The following is a 20966-nucleotide window of genomic DNA, read 5'->3' on the forward strand; positions in this document are numbered from 1 at the left end:
TTTTGTCAGGTTTCTTTGTTTTAAAATGTTCAATTTTACAGTTTTCAAATATTTATTTCAAGGCTTAAAGAGGTTTTGAAACATTTTGATGTGGTCTCAGACTTTTGGACCCCATTGCATGACCGCTGAGACAGCAGGGGAAATGGATGAACAGTGGGAGAGGCATTCATTTCATTTTTCAAAGGTACTGACTGACAGGCTGCATTGTATCATTCCTTGTTTTACTTATTTTACCACCTTACTGTGTGCATGCATTCCTGGCCTTGCCCTTGGGCTCCTAAAATAGTTTCACAAAGTGGTTCACTGGTTCAAGGTTCAGTTGGTTTATAACACTTGCCTCTGGCTGCTTACTTGGCTTGTGTCTCAATTTTGAGGCTTCAATAATGGGTAACTGTATGTATTAATTTCATTTAAAGATATCTCCCTGCTTGGTCATACAATAGGAATATGGATAAACCCAAACGTTGGGTTTAAAAAAGTGTGGGTTTGTCCATATTTGACCCAAACAAGGGTTGAAACAACCCAGCATATTTTTTAGAGTGTACGCACTCACTTCAAATCACATCTGAAAACCTTTGATGAAGTCATATGTGTAGTAATGTAGCCAGACATTTTATCATGATAATAAGATCAGATGTCTGATGCTAAATGGGGTCACTAAGTCATTCCGTTATCCAGGGGTTTCATTTGTCAAAGATCTCACAGAGGAATTTGAACCTGAAAACCCTCAGCCAAAGGTTTGATCTCTCCAGACACACTTTTTACTTGAGATGACTGATTTAATTCAGATGAAATAAAACATAGATTTTCCCCATTAATTACATAATATTCAATGTTCCTTCCAGCTGCCCAGCCTCAGACCCAAGAATAAACCCATGGAGCAAAACGTATAGAGTTTATTCTGCACTGTGGCCGTGCTGAGGCTTTATTCCTCTTCTCGGACATGAAATACTGTGCATCCCCATAACTTCCCTGAGTGTGTGCTGGGGATTCTTGACAAAACAATAACACAAGTTCACAAGAGCATTTCCCCAGGAATTGTTCCCTCCCCTCTGCAGGGACTGTTTGAATTGGGTTAATTGGAACTAACCAAACCCAGATGCTACTTTTTCAAATTGGTAGTGGAACTCATACATGAACCTGACAGAAGACTCTCACGGACCCTTGTCTTCAAGATCCAATACTGGTTTCTCTGTGGAGAATGTGGGCAACCTGGAGAATATAAAGCTGAGCTGCTCACGTGTACAACTTGCTCCTTTCACATGCATTTCATCTGAACCATTAAAGGGATAGTTCACCCAAAAATGAAAATTCTGTCTTCGTTTACTCACTCTCACATTGGTTTTCATAAGCTCTTCGGTTTGTTCTTCTGGCCCCTCTCTGCAAGAACATATTGAGTCAGGCACATAGGAGGCTTCCATGTGTGACTGTGATGAGAAAAAAACACAAATATCCACTTAATCATGGCTGTAGCACATTAACACTCCATTTCTTGAGTTCTTTGAAACCGATAAAAGAGGAAAACAGGTGAAAGGTTGGTTTGCCAGGCTTTAGCAGCTGATTTGTCACACAGAAAAGGGTTCCAGTGCTGAGATTCAAGGAATTGAGCTCCATCTCCATATCCAGATGTGAATTCAGCCTCACACAGAGGTAGAGGAACATTCCTGTGGAGAGGCACTGGAGATGGTGAGTCACGGCTCTTACAGCCCGACGCACCCAAATGACTATCCGCGATTTAGGCACGTTCAGAGAGTGGAAAACGGCAGCGCAGACTAAGCGAGAAAAATCATTTTCAATATGTTCTTGATCCTCCTGTCAGAGGTTATTGGTACAACAGGTCATACATTTAAACATATAGGGGTAGATAAATATACAAGCTTTAATATTCCATTCATGTTTTAGCGGCCTGTTGCTCTGCCGTCTACTTTAAGTACATGTCTGCTCAGGCCAAACATGAGATCAGTCTCCATTTACCATAATCAGCACCAACTTCCTGTGGTGATACCTAAGTCTCTGCAGACCAGCATATTTTGAGTGACAGCTCTCCCTCCAGGGCTCCACCACAAATAAAGGAAATCAGAGGCCCTGCTCCACTGTTTGTTCCACAAATGAGCCCCAGTGAAACTCTTTAACACACTTACCCAGCAAGCTGTGAAGGTTTGTATGAACACAATGGTGAGACATGTCTCTAAATCCGTACCAGGATTCTAATAATGGCATATCACACTGTTATGTATTTTCCAGCAAGTCATTCTCTTTCATCCAGACAAAAGGCTCTGTGACAAAAGGGAGTAGAAAAGCTTCTAGGCTCTGCCGAATTCTGTGGAATGGATTTCAACGTGATAATGTGTTGAGGCTGATAGCGAGGTAATGAGGCTGAAAATGCTACGTTATTGGTAGCTGAAAGCAAAATCAAATTAGGCTTAGTTATGTTTTCAATTATTTTTTGATGGAACAATTCCTATAACCCAAACCAGTGTCCAAATTGTAATACAAGCCATCAGTGCTGAACTAAGGCCAATATTTTGCCTCCCCAATACGAAAAGAATGTGGAAAAAATCTGCCAAACAGAAAAATAAAAATTGAAAGGCACAATATGTACGATTTTTGTATTCAAATATCACAAAACCACTTGCACGTATATATTTCGTTCAATTATGTACTTTCATTATCCTAAATGTCCCCAAGAATTTGTAAATTCAGAGAATTTCACAATTTTATAGTCCCCATCTCTTGTCTCCTGTCAATGGCGTCATATTTGCGTTATCCCTGGTTTCCGCTCTTGCATGTGGTTTATTAGACAGGTGAGCAAATGTACAATCAATGTTAACAAATCAATGTTATATAGCTTAACATGATGAAATGTTAGTATATCATCAGTATGCTATTCTAATGTTGATCTAGCTTAGTCACATACAGCCAACAAACTAACACATAGAATAACATTATAACTTCCAACACACTTAAATGCAGTTTAATATGATAGTGTAGACTAAGTAAAACAGCGCTGCATTACCTTACAATTTTAATCTGCCAAATAAACTGACCTGTATGAGAAGTAATTCAGCACTTGCTGGTAGTTCGGTAGAATGAAATATCCTCATTCCTTTATATCCCCCGGGACTCGCCTTTGGTGCTGATATCAGTCTCTCATTAGCAATCGCGCCCTGCTTCATACCATTAAAAACATGAATGCATTTACTCATCCATAAACATAGTTTCCCCATAAACATTATTAGATCCAATAGCATGTCAACAAGTTCCATGATTCAATGCGTCATCAACCTACGCCTTTGTTATTGTTTAGAAGAGGTAAGCGACCTCTAGCTGCGAAAAAAATCATATTGTGCCTTTAATATTAGTAAATAAAGTAAGAAAAAAAATTATTAGAATATATATATAAATAATAGGATTTTTTTTTAAAAAGAGTATGCTCAAATAGATCAAGGAATATTGAAGAAAATAAATTATGTATCAGTGATCCGATGCCCTTGTTAATTTATGAACATTCAACCTCAACAATGCTTTTGGGAAACGTGTAATGTACTTATATGCTACTAACGCAGTGCTTTGGGAAACCCAGCCTTGTCCAAAATATCGAATAAATGAACACTCAAGGGCCAATGCAGAACTTTGTGAGCATCACACATTCCAATTCTTCAGAATTTCGCAGAGCATGTGGGACTAGTTGTGCCTTAGTGAGATGATGCAGCTCAGGGGATGCGTCTGTGAGGGTTTTCTCTCTTCTCCTAGATGTTGTGTCTAGACCGTCTCCTTTGCATTCCTAATTTGAACATGGCTGGAACATCCTGTTCTGTCTTGTGGACTGTTTAATAGCCTTCATAAAACCATCAATACTCTTGCAAGTTCTGCATGCTAGTCTAAACCATCGAAGCCAGCAGAAAAAGAATTTGTTTTTTATTTCTCTTTCTCATACTTGGCTGTTTTTGAAAATCATAAAAAAGCACCTAAATTTATGAAGTGATTAATATAAAAACATTCTGCCAAACTTTTCAAATTGTTCAGCAATCTAGAGTTCTTTTGGGTATTGTTAGCTTGCACAAACAGTTACAAACAGATTTACAAGCCTAGAAATACTCTAAGCTCATATATTCACAAATAATCAGGGCCCTGCAGGTCACGGGCTTATGAAAGGTCCAAATATCTAAAAACAGACTTTGCCGATACTTGATGCTATCTACGACCTGCATGAAGAGTTCAGACTTTGGGTCAAGCTGTACTGGTTAAAACTAGCTCATGGAGCACATCATAAATCTGTGATGGTGAGAATCTCTTTTTATGAGAGGTAGACAGAGGGTTTGTACATAAGAGCGGGAAGCCAAGTCTCACTCTACAATTCCAGTTATAAAATCTCAGACTGAGGCATGAAGTATGAAAAATGTACGACCTACCGGCTTTTCCTTTTATCTCTTATGCTGTAAATGTCCAAGGGGAGAATCCTGGAAGAAGCATGGGATGTTTAGCGGAATGGTGTGCACCTGTCAAACAAAAAAACATCTCTTCTTAAAATGTAAGAATTACACAGGAGAAAGTGTTGCATGTCTGTCTGGACAAGATACATTGTGATTTACCATAGGTCATTGTCTGTTTGTTCTCAATCTTCTTCTGTCTGTTCAGAAGGAAAACCTGGCAAACAAATTTTTTATTGGCAAACAGATTCACATTAATGTTTCAGTTTGATCTGCTTTGACTTTTTAATTATCTTACCCTGGCGTTAGTTCTACATCTTTTCAAAATCATCTTGACTGGTCTATCAGTTTTGTTTCTCTAGTAATCAAACACTAAATCAAGGGCTGTGACCTCAACAATTTTCTAAAAAAAAACTTTACATCATTCATTTAAATAAAATGTATAAATAATAAAATAATAATACAATTCTAATCAATTATATAAGTGAACTTAGCATCACATTTTTAATGTACAGTATGAAAATGGATATTTATTTAAAATGTAACAGTGCTATTATTTTTGAAGTGTTTTTAAATATAAACTTCAGGTGAGCATTAGATCGACAACCTCAAAAATAATCAAAATGGAAAGAAATGGAAATGAACATTATATTTGAAAGAAGAAAAAAGAGTAAGGGATTTAGTGCAAAGTAATCCATGGTCCATAAAGGCAGCCCTGCTACTGACATCTGTTTGGATTCTAGGAAGAGTTTATGCTGGATAAACATTTATTTGACTTGGCTTGCTTTTAAATTGAGCTTCCACCCCAAGGGGGACGACAGCCGTGTCGGCACGTTCACCACTGTCCCTTTATGATTACGTCTCATGCTCTTAGGGGCTAAATCAACAACGTTTGTTGCATGGTATTTCAGCGTTAAAAAAACCTGCATCTTATTCACAAAATTCCCTCTTTAATGTCATGATCCCTTGGTTTTCATGAATGTGCCCTCAAAATCAAAAATAGCTTAATTCATTCAAAAATTGATGTAAGTTTTGTGTGGTTAGAGGAGGAAGATTCAAGTCCGTAATCATGCTTAAGTACAGAATACTCTACAGCAGGACACAAAGATGGATTTTTCCCAGCTGTCTGACAGGCGGACAGGTTTAAGAGGCAAGATGGAGATGCACGCCTGCTACTTTGCCCCAGATCCAGTGACTCAGGAAAAGCCCTGGAGAGAACTCCCAAGGCTGTGGTGAGGTCCACCAGTAGAATATGATTACTTTAACATGCTGGGACTCCCAACCCCCTCTTGAAAAGCACTTTGTCCAGTACAGGAGATGAAACAAGACAGCAAAACCCTGTCAGGCATTGGTGACTCAGGAGAAACTAACAACTTTTTCTTCTACCTTGCTCAATTTTTATTTTATTTTTTCTATAGGCTCTACTTTACTACCACAACTAGATCAATACTTGATTCCTAGTATGAAGCATCATCCATCTCTTACTGTTTATTTTAGAGTTATCATTCTGGCATGATGTATTTCAGCAATTTTTTCCAACCATTGTCATTTTGTGAATATGGTAGTAGGGTATCTATTAGGGGTGTAACGGTTCACAAACATGACGGTTCGGTATGTACCTCGGTATTGAAGTCACGGTTCGGTACAACAGGGGGGAGTAAATTAAACACAAAATTGCTTCTTTTTTCTATTAATTAAACTTTTAATCAAAGGTTTTTTTTTTTGTTTTTTTTTTACAATTGTGTATATGTGTTTAAATAAATTCTTAAAGGAACACTCCACCGTTTTTTCATATTAAACTATGTTATTCCCTTAAGACGAGTTGATACATACCTCTCTCGTCTCAGTGCGTGCAATCAATCGCTCTGGCGCGCGGCGACACTTTGATAGCACTTAGCTTAGCCCAGTTCATTCATTAGGATCCAAACAGAGATGAAGTCGCTTCGACCAAACACCTCCACGTTTTCCCTATTTAAATACAGTTACACGAGTAGTTACACGACCACATATGGTGACAATAAAACGTGGCGCTTTTCTAAGCGGGTAAAAAGGATTACTATAATGTATGGCGGAATAGCACTTGGGAGCACTTCGACTCACGTTGGTTCTAATGATAGAAGTGAGAGGGAGAGGGGGAGAGGATTTTTCAGGAGTGATGATATTACTGCGCCGAGTCGAAGTGCTCCCAAGTGCTATTCCGCCATACATTATAGTTATCCTTTTTCCTTTTTCCTGTTCCTTTAAGGATAAAAAAAAATCTCTTAGCTAGTGCTGTAAACTATAGCTATGTCCCAATGTGAAGGCTGCAGACTTCGAAGGATGCAACCTTCACATTGGGACACAGCTTATATGGGGAGCCCTTAATATTACTATAATACTAAAGGTTACAATTAACAACAGTGCCCAAATTATTCAATTCAGTTGCTATTTATTTTTAGATATAATAATCATAAAAATAATCAACACAAAAAAAAACAAAAAAAACATGCACTCTAAATTGCACATAAGGCAGGTTTTGCATTAACTTCTAAATCTAATTATAAAGTTAATTTTCTACTTTATTCTCTAATTTATTTTGAAATATATTAAAATTTACACAGTGGCTGTCATAACTTGTTTTCATGACAAATTTAAACATACATTAAATAATCAAGACATTACTAACATGTTAAGTATTGTAATGACCTGGCAGTCAGCGCTAGCAGCTGGGTGCATTATGGGTAATTGTTTGTTGGGAGTTGATTTATATGTTATTAAAGCAAGATGGTTGGGTTTTTGTGTTAGTAAAGTTATGTGTGTTTATGTTTAAGTTAGTTCGGGTGTTCTTGGTTCATTACTGCTTTGTTATGTAAAAATGTGGTTCTCACCATCATAGAAAGAGATATGTAAGATGGGGTTTTGCCTGTGCAGTTCTTATTCTGTGTTCTGAATTAAAAAAGGAATAAGATGACAGTTCTGCCTCCTGCTGGTTTGTGTTACTGATGCTCTACTCGCAGAGACACTCATGGTTGTGCGGTGTATGAGACACGAGTGCTCATAGTTCGCGCTAGCAATTAGCTTAGTAAAAGAAATATAGAGTAGTTTAGCTCCAGTCAGCTCCCACATTTAATAACTGGCAGTTATTTCATTGGTGTCAGAAGTGAGATTTAGGCTGTTTAGAAGAAACTGTCCATTATGGAGCGAAGTATAGGCGAACTAGAGCGTGCCATTCAAGAGAACAGCATCATGTTAGAGCACCTGACGAGTGAGACGACGCGGAGGAGCATGGCTCCGCACCGGCCTGACGGTGCCAGCGTTCACCGGACAGTGTACCGCTCTCCTAGTCACAGGCAGAATGAATTTCCAGCCATCACACGACACTCCAAATCAATGGCCGGCCGGGCCCCCTCACACGATCGCCCGCTAAGCTGCCAAGATATAGCGGGTTGCCGCCCCTGGAGCCCTACCTGGCACAAGTCAACCTGGCCGCCCTCCACGATGGATGGAGCTGTGAGGAGACAGCGATTCACTTGGCCCTCGCCTTGGAGGGTCCCGCGCTCCAGGTCCTCATCGATCTGTCTCCTGAGGAGCGGTGTGATCAGAACAGCGAGGAGGTGAATAGCCGACGTCGACATGAGGGAGAGAGTGTGGGCGCTTTCGCCGCTGACATCCGGGTTTACACCCGGAAGGGCTAGCCTACCTTCCAGGCCGCAGCGCAGGAAGAGCTGAGCCTCCATGCTTTTCTGCGGGGTCTTACACCTGAGCGGCTCCGCCAACATGTCCGCCTATTGTCACCCCGAGATCTAAGTGAGGCGCTGAGAGAGGCTGAGCGAGCTGAGGAGGTGCTACAGGATGGGACGGCGACAGGTCAATCTCCACTCCAGCGTCATTTGACGAAAGCCGCCGAATGGGAGGTGGACGGGGTCCGATCTGAGGAGGAGGTCAGCCGGGTTCAACCAGCAGCGACCCCCCGACGGAGGTCGAGGTTAGACCGCTGCTATCACTGCGGAGAACCCTCACTCCGTTCTTCAACACCCCTCCACAATGACTGCCTACTGTTGGGCGCTGCGGGTTTGCCAGAGGACTGTACCTGGACTGTGTTGTTGATGGGCAGCCCTGCAGCGCCCTGGTGGATCCGGGTCCACCATTTGCTTACTACGAAAAGGACTGTTGTCAGGAACAGCCGGTCCTCTTCCGGAGGACTGGACCCCCACCAATACCGAACTGCTCACCGTCACGGGTGAAAGGACAGTAATGCCTGGAAAGAAGCTGTTGTCTGTGGTGGTGGGGATGAGCCAGACGAGCCACGAGTTATGTCTCGCCGATATCAGAGATGAGTGTATTGTGGGCTTGGACTTGTTGGCCCACTGGGGAGCATGTGTCGATGTGCCGGGGGCAGCCCTATGCCTAGGTAACGAGACCGTGCCGCTCCGATTGGGCCGGAGCCGTCATGGAGAAGCTCCGGCCCCCAACCGCCACCCGAGAGCTGCAGAGACCCAGTGTGAGCCCCCGGGGAGTATTGCAGCTCAGACCAGTGGCTGGGTTTTTGTGTTAGTAAAGTTATGTGTGTTTATGTTTAAGTTAGTTCGGGTGTTCTTGGTTCATTACTGCTTTGTTAAAAATGTGGTTGTCACCGTCATAGAAAGAGATGTGTAAGATGGGGTTTTGCCTGTGCAGTTCTTATTCTGTGTTCTGAATTAAAAAAAGGAGTAAGACGACAGTACTGCCTTCTGCTGGTTTGTGTTACTGATGCTCCACTCGCAGAGACACTCATGGTCGTGCGGTGTATGGGACACTCATAGTTCGCGCTAGCAATTAGCTTAGTAAAAGAAATATAGAGTAGTTTAGCTCCAGTCAGCTCCCACGTTTAATAACTGGCAGTTATTACAATATCATGAATACAGGCTGATATAGTGCATAAGAAATGCTTCTCTCTAGAGTTTATTTCTCTAGCGAACTAACATGCTGTCGACACTAAATACCAGAGGTTAATGTAATGCTACACGAAATATTATTCTCAAGCTGTTTTATTGATATCTTTCCACAGTTGAAACACTGTTGAGAGATGTAAACACATAATGTAAACATACTGTTCATCGTATCTTCCTCTTCTCATGAGCTTTTTACTGGTAGCAAGCAGCATTACATTACCGCACGTGCCACCTTCTGGATTGGAATGCATGTACAGTTACACCACTATTATCTATTCTATGCAACATTATTACAAGTTCGTACCTGTTTTTTAAATTTACCTCAGCTCGAAATAAGCAGATATTCCACCTTAGATTATCTGAGCGATAATAGATTCACTGTAAAAAGTGATCAGTTGACTTAACTTTAAAAAGTGATGAAACCCGTAGCCTTAAAATTATTAAGTAAATAAAATCATGCGAAATTGAAAAAAAAAAAAGTTATGTGAACTTGACAATTCCACATAACTTAATTCTTCAATTATGCATGGTTTATTTACTTAATTTTAAAGCAAAGGGGTTTCCTCACTTTTTTTAAGTTAAGTCAACTGATCACTTTTTACAGTTCGAATTTAATTATGCATATAAGAAGCTATATTATCCCTTATTATGTTTTTCAAGTTTCTTAATTTATAGGTTCTTGGCCTTATGTTATGTAACTGGGGAGCATGTTTATTTGCTTGCAAACAAGGACTGGAAAAGATTTACAAAAATTACAAAACCTTTCAAGGATGGACAACATAACTGGACAAGCTATAAAAATAAAAAAACAGTCAAAGATGCTCAGTTCTTTATTCTTGGAAGTTTTGAACCTGATGCATTAATAAAGTAGCAAAAAAGTCAGAGCACATGCACTGCTGACCAGCTTTCTGCTACAGATTTAAATGCACAAATGAATGGTGTACACATCTGTAAGACATTACTGTCTGCGGAAATAAACAATAGGAAATGTTATCTTTATAGTGACGGTCTTTGAGTGTGGGAGCTTAAGAAAACAAATAAAAAAACCATTAGAGGTCCTTTCCGTTCTCCAGGACCTTTGGTTCAGATCATCGCACAGGATTGCTACTTATTCTGATCCTGTGAGGTCATCATACAGGACTTTGTTCAACATGCCAAACTCCATCCAAACAGCACAGGTGACAGGCCTTGAGATATCATTAAAATATAAGCCCTCTGTGGAAGCTGAGAGTTCCAAAAGTAGCCTTGGAAAGTTCCAACATTCCCTTTTAAAGTCATGCTTGCTTTTCTTCGATCACAAAATGATTAGTTGTCAAGGAGAAGTGCCAGACTGTTAAAAGAAATCAAGAAATCAACATCCTTGGGTTGTATTTCATCAAAGAATTCTGATCCTGTACCATCCAGCAGATTTATTTTATCTTAGGTGTGGGCTGCCATAATTTTTTTTGGTGAAATGGAAAAAACGTTGACAGACAACCTAAGGCTCCATAGATGTTCCTGGATTGTTGTGTCTCAACTATGTTCTCTCAAGGGAAGGATAAATCTCGATGACTTGATGATTTGAGTTTTAGGAAGCTGGAAGAAAAATACAAGATGTCCCCATCCTGTTTTGCACCTGTGGAAATCAAAACTGTGCGTCATGTTTTCCAGACAGAAATAAATTAATTTCTCTTTAGCCGACTTCAGATGCTTTTTGCCAGAGAAACACACATGCACATAATCACTCACACACTGTTCTGAAACATTTAGATGGTACAAACCAAATAAACTTCAGGGCATGTTTAGACTAGACATGCATGAATCTGAAGACAAAAAAATAAATAATTAAAACACTGTTATGATGACCCAAACATATGTTAAATAAACTATATCAATACGTAAGCATTTTGGAATGCCAAACTGGAAGGTAACTATGGCTGTTACTCAAGGAGAAATCAATCTGTTATGGGAGATGAATGAAATCAACTTTTACTGGTGAGTCTGATTCTGCTGGGCCCCTGAAATCATCCAAAGCTGCAATTAACGTTGTTGCCGCCATAAAGTTTTCACTCCACTCGCCCCTGCTTTCTCTCGGGCCACTGTCTCCCTGTTTGCACATGGGAAGATTTATAGCTATTTGTTTTGTCCAACATTTTAAGATGAAACCAGCTACATCTCTATCAATCACTGCTGCTGTTGAAGAATCCAGATGAGTATTTTTTTTCTGGCCTTACTTTGGGGAGAAGAGAAATTTTCCATATGATATTGAATAAAAAAAAAGAAGGGGGGAGACTGGAGTGTGAGAGAAAGGGACGAGGAATCATCCGCAGTCTTCAGAGAGTTCAGACGAAACCAGATGTTGAGACGTTTTTCTACCAGACAGAGCATCACCAAATCACCACAGGTGTTTTCCATTTTGGCTCTCTTGAATATAGCATCATCCTGGAGTTGACACTAGGATAACATATCACAAACAGGGACATCCATCTGTCATTGCAAGCTCTGAAACCACAGAAGAGGTGAATGCCTCTAACAAGGCTAATAGGTTAGTCAGGGAGAACTATTGATGGGATTATTTGTAGTGGCTGTAAATACACCAGAGCAGACTCCTTCCTTACTCTTTCCATCAGTTCTGTCAACACGGTTTGCTTTTGTCTTGTCAAATACAGTCCAATAGCCATCTCAGACATTCTCCGAAATAACCATCCAGAGCAGCAGTAGCTGTGAACATCTGTGGTCAGGAAACCAGGGTTTCCACAACTGCTATTTTAAAAGCCCTGATATGGAAACAGTGAGCAATAATGATTTTCCTCTAGAGCAATTGTGTTGTGAAATATGAAGACAACTAAAAAATAATTGGACCAATAAGAGCTCCCTTGATAACTTCGAATTAGCCTGTCAGTGTCTTGTGGAACTCATACCTTCTCTGTGGAAATCATGGAGATCGTCTTTCTTGGTTTGGCAGTTCGCACGTATAGTAAGATCTAGCCATACGCATATATAATTGTCAAAGTTCTCAGAAAGAAAATTTTATTCTTCATTTTCCCTTTTTTTGAAAGATGAAAGATTGGTTAGTGAGAGAACAGTGGATCTCATTAACTAATAACTGCATACAATTTGTGAAAAAAATAAAATAAAATAAAACACAATGGTTTAGATACTGTAGGTCATAATAAATCCAACAATCCCCAAAACACTCATCACATTTTTTCATTCAAATCATATGTTTGTTATACATAAATCACAGTATACAACAGTAAACATTTGCATAGTCATTGGATTTAATATAGGGTATTTAGGTTGGGGTAGGTTCATAACTGTCATGGCACTGCTCTGAATAAGGTCTATAAGGTCTGTGAGGGATTGACCTACTGTGTTTTCAATGGTATGCACTGTAAAAGCAGCATAAAGCTCCTAGATCACTTATAATTTTTCACAGCTCATATTGTCTGGGGGGTTTTGTCTACTGAAATTTCTCTGAAAGAAATTTTTGCAGTGTTTCGTCAGCAGAACAATCAAAGCCTCGCTTTCATTCCTGTTAAAAAGGAAGATGGCGCTGCTGTGAACAACAAGGTCTATAGTGAACATTCACCGTATCTTTGACAGTTTCGCTCATTTTTCGTCTCATGCACGACTCGAGCGCCGCGTTTTTAAGAAGCGCACATCAGTTGTGGTAAACGGAAGCTCAAGCATGTTTGCTTGACTTGCGAGAACCAATGACGTCCATTCTCGTGTGTTACTCAGCACGTTTGAGCTTCAGTCAAGCATGTTCGTTTGAGCTTTTATGTTTGCTAATCAATGTTTACGTTTGAATAAAAGCCTAAATTCAATCTGTTTATCACATAAAGTGATTGTGTCTCTTTGGAAAATTTGGACTAAACCGCTCAATTCATATGGATTAGTTTAACAATCTCTTTATGAACTTTTTAGTCAAAGTGGTAGTTGTGTAGCTGTCAACGGAGGGACAGAAATCGCTCAGATTTTATAAAAAAAATATCTTCATTTGTGTTTCGAAGATAAATGAAAGTCTTACAGGTTTGAAACAATACGAGAGTGAGTAAATGATTACAGAATTTTCATTTTTGGGTGAACTTACCTTTTAAGTGAGCACTTGCTTCCATAGTCAATAATTTATTACAGGGCAAATGAAAATGACCTACATATGCATCAGGACTTTAAAACCTGTATATCAAAGAGTTTGATTTGGCTTGGCTCACCCGCACTCTGAAGGGGATCACATCAGTCACAAATCTGGCTTTGTAATTATTGTCGTAGCATGCATGGCTAAGGTGCTGGCATTCCAGCCCTGGCTGAGGACAAACTCTCTTGGTATCATTAATGAATAAAACATACACCACATTTCATTGAGGAGAATGAAGAATCATTACAGCTGAACTGAGTCGAATTCACCGAAATACAAATCCCCTGACTGATGCATGGAAATCAAATGCACATTGCATGACATATGCCTTAACACATGCTAAACAGATAACTTTGTCACAGTGCATATTTTTACATTTGCAATTCAAATTAGTTTAAGTTAAGCACTGTAAAACAATCCATCCAGCAGGATCAGCAGATCCAATGCACAACTGCATTAAAGAACCACTGCTTCAGGATATATTTATATTTTCTATTCCATGATTCTCTGTCAGTCTTTCTTATCTCACTCAGTCTACATGAAATTGCCTGATCTATCCACAATCACACTGGTTATCTGGAAATAATCAGACAGAAGAAAACACTCTCATATAGAACATCAAACCATCCTTGAATGGCTACAGGCAAACAGGGCAAGAAAGGAAATAATATGATTTGAGACTTCTCAGATCATATTTCTTGTTTGAGTAATGCAATGTGGGTAGTCTTGCAGTACATAGCTGCCTCATGGTGCCAATTTATGGTGTGCAGTCCTTGGGGAAAAATGAAGGGGCTGTCAAAACACTTGAAAGCTTGTACGGGGTCAAAGGCCATTAGTGCTTTCATCCAATCAGAAGAACCTTCAGATTTAAACAAACGGTTAAGGCTATAGTTGGAGAGTTCCTGCCTCAAGTGGAGGAGTTCAAGTATCTGGGGGTCTTTTTCACGAGTGAGGGAAGGATGGAACGGGAGATTGACAGACGGATCGGTGCAGCTTCTGCAGTAATGCGGTTGATGTACCGGTCTGTCATGGTGAAGAAAGAGCTGAGCTGCAAGGCAAAGCTCTCGATTTACCGGTCAATCTACGTTCCTACTCTCACCTATGGTCATGCGCTGTGGGTCATGACCGAAAGGATAAGATCACAGATACAGGCGGCCGAAATGAGCTTTCTCCACAGGGTGGCTGGGCGATCCCTTAGAGATAGGGTGAGGAGCTCGGTCACTCGGGAGGAGCTCAGAGTAGAGCCGCTGCTCCTCCACATCGAGAGGACCCAGCTGAGGTGGCTCGGGGATCTGTTCCGGATGCCTCCTAGACGCCTTCCCAGGAAGGTGTTCCGGGCATGTCCCACCGGGAGGAGACCCCGGGGAAGACCTAGGACACGCTGGAGGGATTATGTCTCCCGGCTGGCCTGGGAACGCTTCGGTGTCCCCCCGGAAGAGCTGGAAGAAGTGTCTGGGGAGAGGGAAGCCTGGGCATCTCTGCTTAGCCCCCGCGACCCGGCCCCGGATAAGCGGAAGAAGATGATGATGATGGTTAAGGCTATTAAAGTAACAAATTATCTGTAATAATTAACATTGTTGTTGTTGTTGTTGTTGTTTTTCTTTTAGCTCACCAAACTACATGTTACCCCTCAGGTACTACTCGCCCCACTTGCAATTGATCTGGGCTGCGTTTCTCAAAAGCATCGGGAGGAGAGCTAAGTTGATTGTAGAGACCATTGGTGGAAATGGTGACTATGATCTACTTGGGCTTACAATGCTTTTGGGAAATGCAGCCCTGGTCCTACCATTGAAAATGTGCTTTCTAAATATAAGCTTTAGAGATAAACATAGGCCTATGTCTGTGTTTAAAGAAGAACTCTTCCGAATAACCCCTTATTGAAAGCGAGGGTGAGTTGGCTAATTGGCATTTTGCAGATGTGTGTAATAGCAGGGTGAGTTTGGGGCACTGACCACAGCTATGTTTCAGTGGTACTAAATCATAAACTAAGACGGAGAGGAAAAAGTAAGGACCTTTTATTAGCTGTAATAAAATATTTTTCAAACAAATAGCCAAGAGCCACTTTTGTGCCAGAAGTGTATCAGTTTCATGAGCAAATGTACGTCAAAACCAATTTCGTCCTTTTAGATGAACAGATAATGGAAGGAAATCATGACGCTGCAAACACACTCAGGTTATCCATGTTGCATGACATGGCTGATATCTTAGCTAGCAAAAAAAAATGTTCCAAGAATGCTTTGCTAATGTTCCCATTAAGTTATGAAAATGTTATTTCTGAATGTTCTCTGTTTTTTAACCTTACTTCCATTCCTTTGAAACCAAACAACTGATTTCTTACTGCATCTGCAAGAGAATTGCAATAATATAAATTAATTTCCAAATGCCCAACCAAAGGGAACACTAATCACCATAATGGCGAGTTCAACAAATACAATTTCAGGAAAATCAACATCAATTTATGAAGTCAGCTTATGTGATGTTCTCTCAAATTTTTCAGTTGTATTGACAATTCAACATTCAAGATGACTTTGGGAAATGAGTAAATGCAACTAGAGAAAGATGTGAAAAGTCTAATAAGAAATACCCTGCCTCTTTATTATTATTATTTTTATTTTTTTTGACAAAATGGCTCTCAAACCAATCAATTAATCTTAACTTGGGTTTTCTGAGTAAACAAGGCATAGTATGTAAATAGTACAGATTACTAGATTTTTACAATTAAGTTAAGACATTAAGTAAAGTTAACTAAAAAGTGTTAGTTAGAACTGTTGGACTCTACAGTGAAGTGCTCTTCCGTTAAAAAGAAACTGATCTTGATAACAGTGTGCTTGATATTAAATCTTGTTGTTGCTTAAACGTTGTCCAAATATGAGCATGTTTTGGAGCCTCTTTAAAAAGCACTTGAATTTATCAAAGACATATGGGGAACACTGTGAGGTATAAAAGGATATGAGATTACTGAATTGATGCAGTGTGTATAAGGTCCTGCTATCAGGCAATGTGAGTTCAGCTAAGGACGCTGTGTCAGGCTAATGAATATAATTTAGTCGTCTGCCAGAGGCTACCGTCCAAGGTGATTCTGCTGAGGAAACATGGAAGGTATCATGATGTTTCAAACATACTGCCAGTTGCTAAAGAATGTGCTGATGCTGCAGTCCAAACCTAAAATCATTTTCCAGTACCATCTGTTGACAGAGACCTTCTTCTCTCTAAATGTTTCCTTTTCATCTCCTCTGTTCCAGTCTGAATAATTTGTAATGTTTTATTTAATGTGCATTTTAAACTCTTTTGTTTTGTTCACCACAATTAAGGTAAATATGGAAACATCATTCTAGCTCACAAAGGGAATACATTTTCCAGTTTAGATAAATTTGTCCAGGAAAATGATGACTTCTACAGATGGAATTCTGAATTGCTCCCAAAATAAACCTTAAACTTTGTGCTAGAACAAAAGTAAACCGTTCACATGGACTAAACATGAGCATGCAAATGCTCAAATTACACTGACTGGACATGAAATGTAGCACCATTTCCAGATAAGGTGCTCTGCAAAACAAATCATCTGGTTAGATGAGGTCATATTCCATGTACTATGTTTGTGAGCTAATAATCGGGATATCATTTTAATAAGGATACAAATTATGGCCAAATTTTACCCTCAAACTCTGAATCAAATCTATGAATTTACAGCAGAGGTCTGTTTTACTAGACTGTGAGGAGATCGTAAAAGCTAGCCATTTAACAAAAGATGTGTCAAAAGCTCAACTAATGTGGCAAAAGATATACTGGTTTTGAAATTGCCTGGTTAATTATCTGATCGTAAAGCCCTTTTGAATTACATCAATTGGAAAACATTACTCAAAATTCACAAAATATGATTTTTGGACTCATTTTAGTCAAAATAACTCATAAGCCAAGATCACATTAGCTTAAGCTTATGTAAATTGCAGTCATACCTTCTGAATGTTAATTACACGGCTCTCTGGAATACTTGATTCGGTAAGTCACACCATCCAGCAGTCTGATATTTCCTATTAAGATGGGGTCTTATTAGTGAAATTTAGCCAAATTTTCAATAGCAACAGCTCACATAGTCACAAGTCACTTTCTAGCCAAGCAGGTTTCTGTTGGTCAACATGGTGAATCCGCACGACTAACTCGAGCCCATTGCAAAATCAGAAATCTTTCACTCTTCACTCCTTTCAGTCTTTTTTTTTTTGGCAGAGTTTGTCTTATTTCTAGACTGATTGTTCTGTACATTGTAGTGGACTACTTTTTAGCGCAATTTTCCACCGGACAAAATTGCGATTGTTAACTCATGATTTCTGTTCTGTCTGTGCGCACCAATCTTGCACTTCTATCTACTCCTCAACCAGACCACCTAGAGACTTCGGGTTTTCGGCATTATGTTAAGGAAGGTCTAATCTCGGGAACGCACAAAAAAAATCCAGGAAAAGATTTACTATCTCTTAGTGTTGTGATCCCATGAGGTCAGAAAATTGCGCTAAAACACTCAACGAGTTTTTATTACTTGTTTCTTAGAGAAGGCTTTATGATGTGTTCCATTTGTCTGTGGAAGTGTGAAATTCCTTGTTCCCAGTAGGAACTTTTAACTGAAATGCCCCCTCAAGTCGGAGCTGTGACTGGGAAACTCAGGGGAAGTGAAAAACCCCGACTTCACAATCCAATATGGCTGTTCATCGAATCAACCGCAGTGAACCAGCAAAGGTTTGCCTGGATGTTTCCTTAGTTTTTCAACCTGTGTAACGGAACATGGTGGACATCATTCCCAGCTCCTACATCCCTCTTCTGAGGTAAATGGAACACAGCATTAGTATACAGGTAGGCTACACTTATAAATGTAACGTGTGCATGTAGACAGGCAGATGAAGATAAGAATGAATAAAGTTCCAACACACAGTTTAATAGAATAATCCCAACAGGTATGAGTCTAAACAGGAAGCAGGGTACACACACATAACTTGAAACGTAGACCGAACAGAGAATGAATGTGAGGGATGAACTTATAAAGCAAACACAAACGAGGATAATTAATAGAACACAGCTGACACGGATGAACTAATGACTGTAACCAAGGAGATAGATGAGTGGCGGGAATCTGAACAAAGACATGTGACAAATTACAACAACCTGAAAGTCCATGAAAACAACACTAAACAGAACATAATGTGACAATAAAATAATTTCAACTCAAATCAATATTTCATGTCCACATATTAGATTTATTTGGTGCGTAGTCATGTAATAAGCATGTCATTATTGCAGAATAAACCCCCTCAGTTCATTATCCCTTACTTAATTAATGTTTGCTGGTGAAGGTTACGGGACTTTATGTAGACCCTTGTACATAGCATTGAACACAGTATGGAAAAACTTACCAGTTTGGGATATCTGTTTTCCACAGCATTCTCTGCCAAGCCTAATGCTTCTTATTACCTCATGAGAGAATGCAATTCACCAAACCAAGCTATAACTGGACCCCAGGGGGACTCACAAATTTATTGAAGAAAGAAGTGTTTTTTGAGCCAAAAGAAATAACTTAGCAATTATTTTTTGTGGATTTTGGGAAGTGACCCCAGCAAGCAATGTGAATGAGTGGGATTACCTTTGGAGCAATTGCAATGCACCATCTCCTGCTTTGCTAGAAAAGGTCCCTTTAATACAGCAACTTTAAACAAAGATGAAGTTTATCAGCAAATTCACAGTGAAAAATGGCCGATAATAGATTGGTTCGGTTTTATGGCTCCATTACGCTTGTTTCCCTCTCTGCAGGATTCCACAGTGGTTCTGTGAACCTGCACGTCACAAACGGAGAGCTTGGGCATTGCGGTGAGGCAGGAGCGAAAACAGGCAGCCATCAAATTAGCTTTAAATGTCATGTCATGGAACCATGATGCAAAAGTGAAGTATGTTACACGTTTTATTTGTGCACATGGTTAACAGCCATTACAACGGTTGGTTTTCCAATGGAACCGTGTCCAGTAAAAACTCATAAGAAAACCTCACTCTGCTGGGAATCCCTGAGGTCTGTCATAGCAACCGTTCTCGTGCATCCTGTTCTCATTTTCACACTTAGGTCACCCTGCCCTGGCACCTAGAGGCAAATCCTTGGCTCTTCCATGCTCTTATTTATTCTGTCCCTCTTGCCAAAGACCACAGAGAAAACGTGAGAGAAAGAGAGACAGAAGGAACGGGAGATCTTTAATGCATTACATATGGGACATAAGGAAGAGCCAACCGCGTAAACACACAAAAGGGATGGTGGATCAAGTACTGTTTATAAGTTTAGCTACATCACTTTGTGGTCCTTGATGTCTCACATGAGAGTAAATGAGTGGCGCTCAACTGCTTTTGACCAAGGTTTACCTAACACAGTGGCAAAATTGATTATTATTAAAAAAAGTCCTTAAAGGTATGATAAGCAATGTTTTTAATAAGCACTTTTTGTTATAGGCCTGCTGGTTGAAACTCTTCACATCCTAATAGCAATTAGAAGGGGTCTAAATATTAAACAATTTACATATATCTTCTGTGGAAGTCTCAGGACCAAATAAATATTCGTCCAATCATTGCATTCGGTCAGAATGCAGGATGCCCTATCTGCCTGTCAACGTATGTATTTCCATACCTCTGCATATCCTGCTATCCCTTTAAAGTTCTTTGTGTAAATATTTTGTATTGAAATGTAATACCATTACAATCAACAGCATGACTATGCAAAATATTGTACAGATTATTGTGGGACAGGCTAAATAGTTTCATGCTTACCACAAAACTAATTGTGTTTGACACAAACTGCATGTCAAGAAACCTGCTAACCTGTTAGCATTAGCCTGATTTGGCTTTGGTAAAAACAAAGTGACATATGAATTTACAGAAAAATATTGTAGAACTTGATTTGGCAATCAACAAAAGATGGGTTGCGTTTTCTCCATTCATTTTGCTATCCTAACTATTTTTCCCCACGAGTCACGACCCTATCAGAACAGACCTGTGGCCCATTTTTGGGTCGCAACCCACCAGTTGAGAACCCCTTCTGTAAATATCACTGGTGTTGCATTACAGTACTTAGGCAGAGAGCATGTGTTCATTTTTCCATCTACGGATCTAATTCTGACAGTTTGCGTTGCAGCACAGAAGACTCAGGAATGTCCTTATTTTCCATGTGGAAAGGCCGACTCATGAAAGCCAATACTCCAGTGGAATACAACTCATTAAGTCAGGCTTTTTTTATACAAGTCATGTGGCACTATTTAAACGGACAGGGTTCACTTCAAACTGGACAGAACTGACTGGCCACCATGTCACGTTTGATGTGTGTCCGCTGGTCCCCCCTCACTGGCTGTAGAAAATACACAGTGCACAGAATTTTCTTTTCAAAATGAGCTTGAAGGTACACTTGAAATTTACAACATGTTTAAACCATACTCAAAGGGTTAGGCAGTGTTTCCTAAGATCTTTGGAACATTCATGTTTTTTGCAAAA

The sequence above is a fragment of the Abramis brama genome (genome assembly GCF_963993115.1).
Source record: "Abramis brama genome assembly, chromosome: 14".
NCBI lineage: Eukaryota > Metazoa > Chordata > Actinopteri > Cypriniformes > Leuciscidae > Abramis > Abramis brama.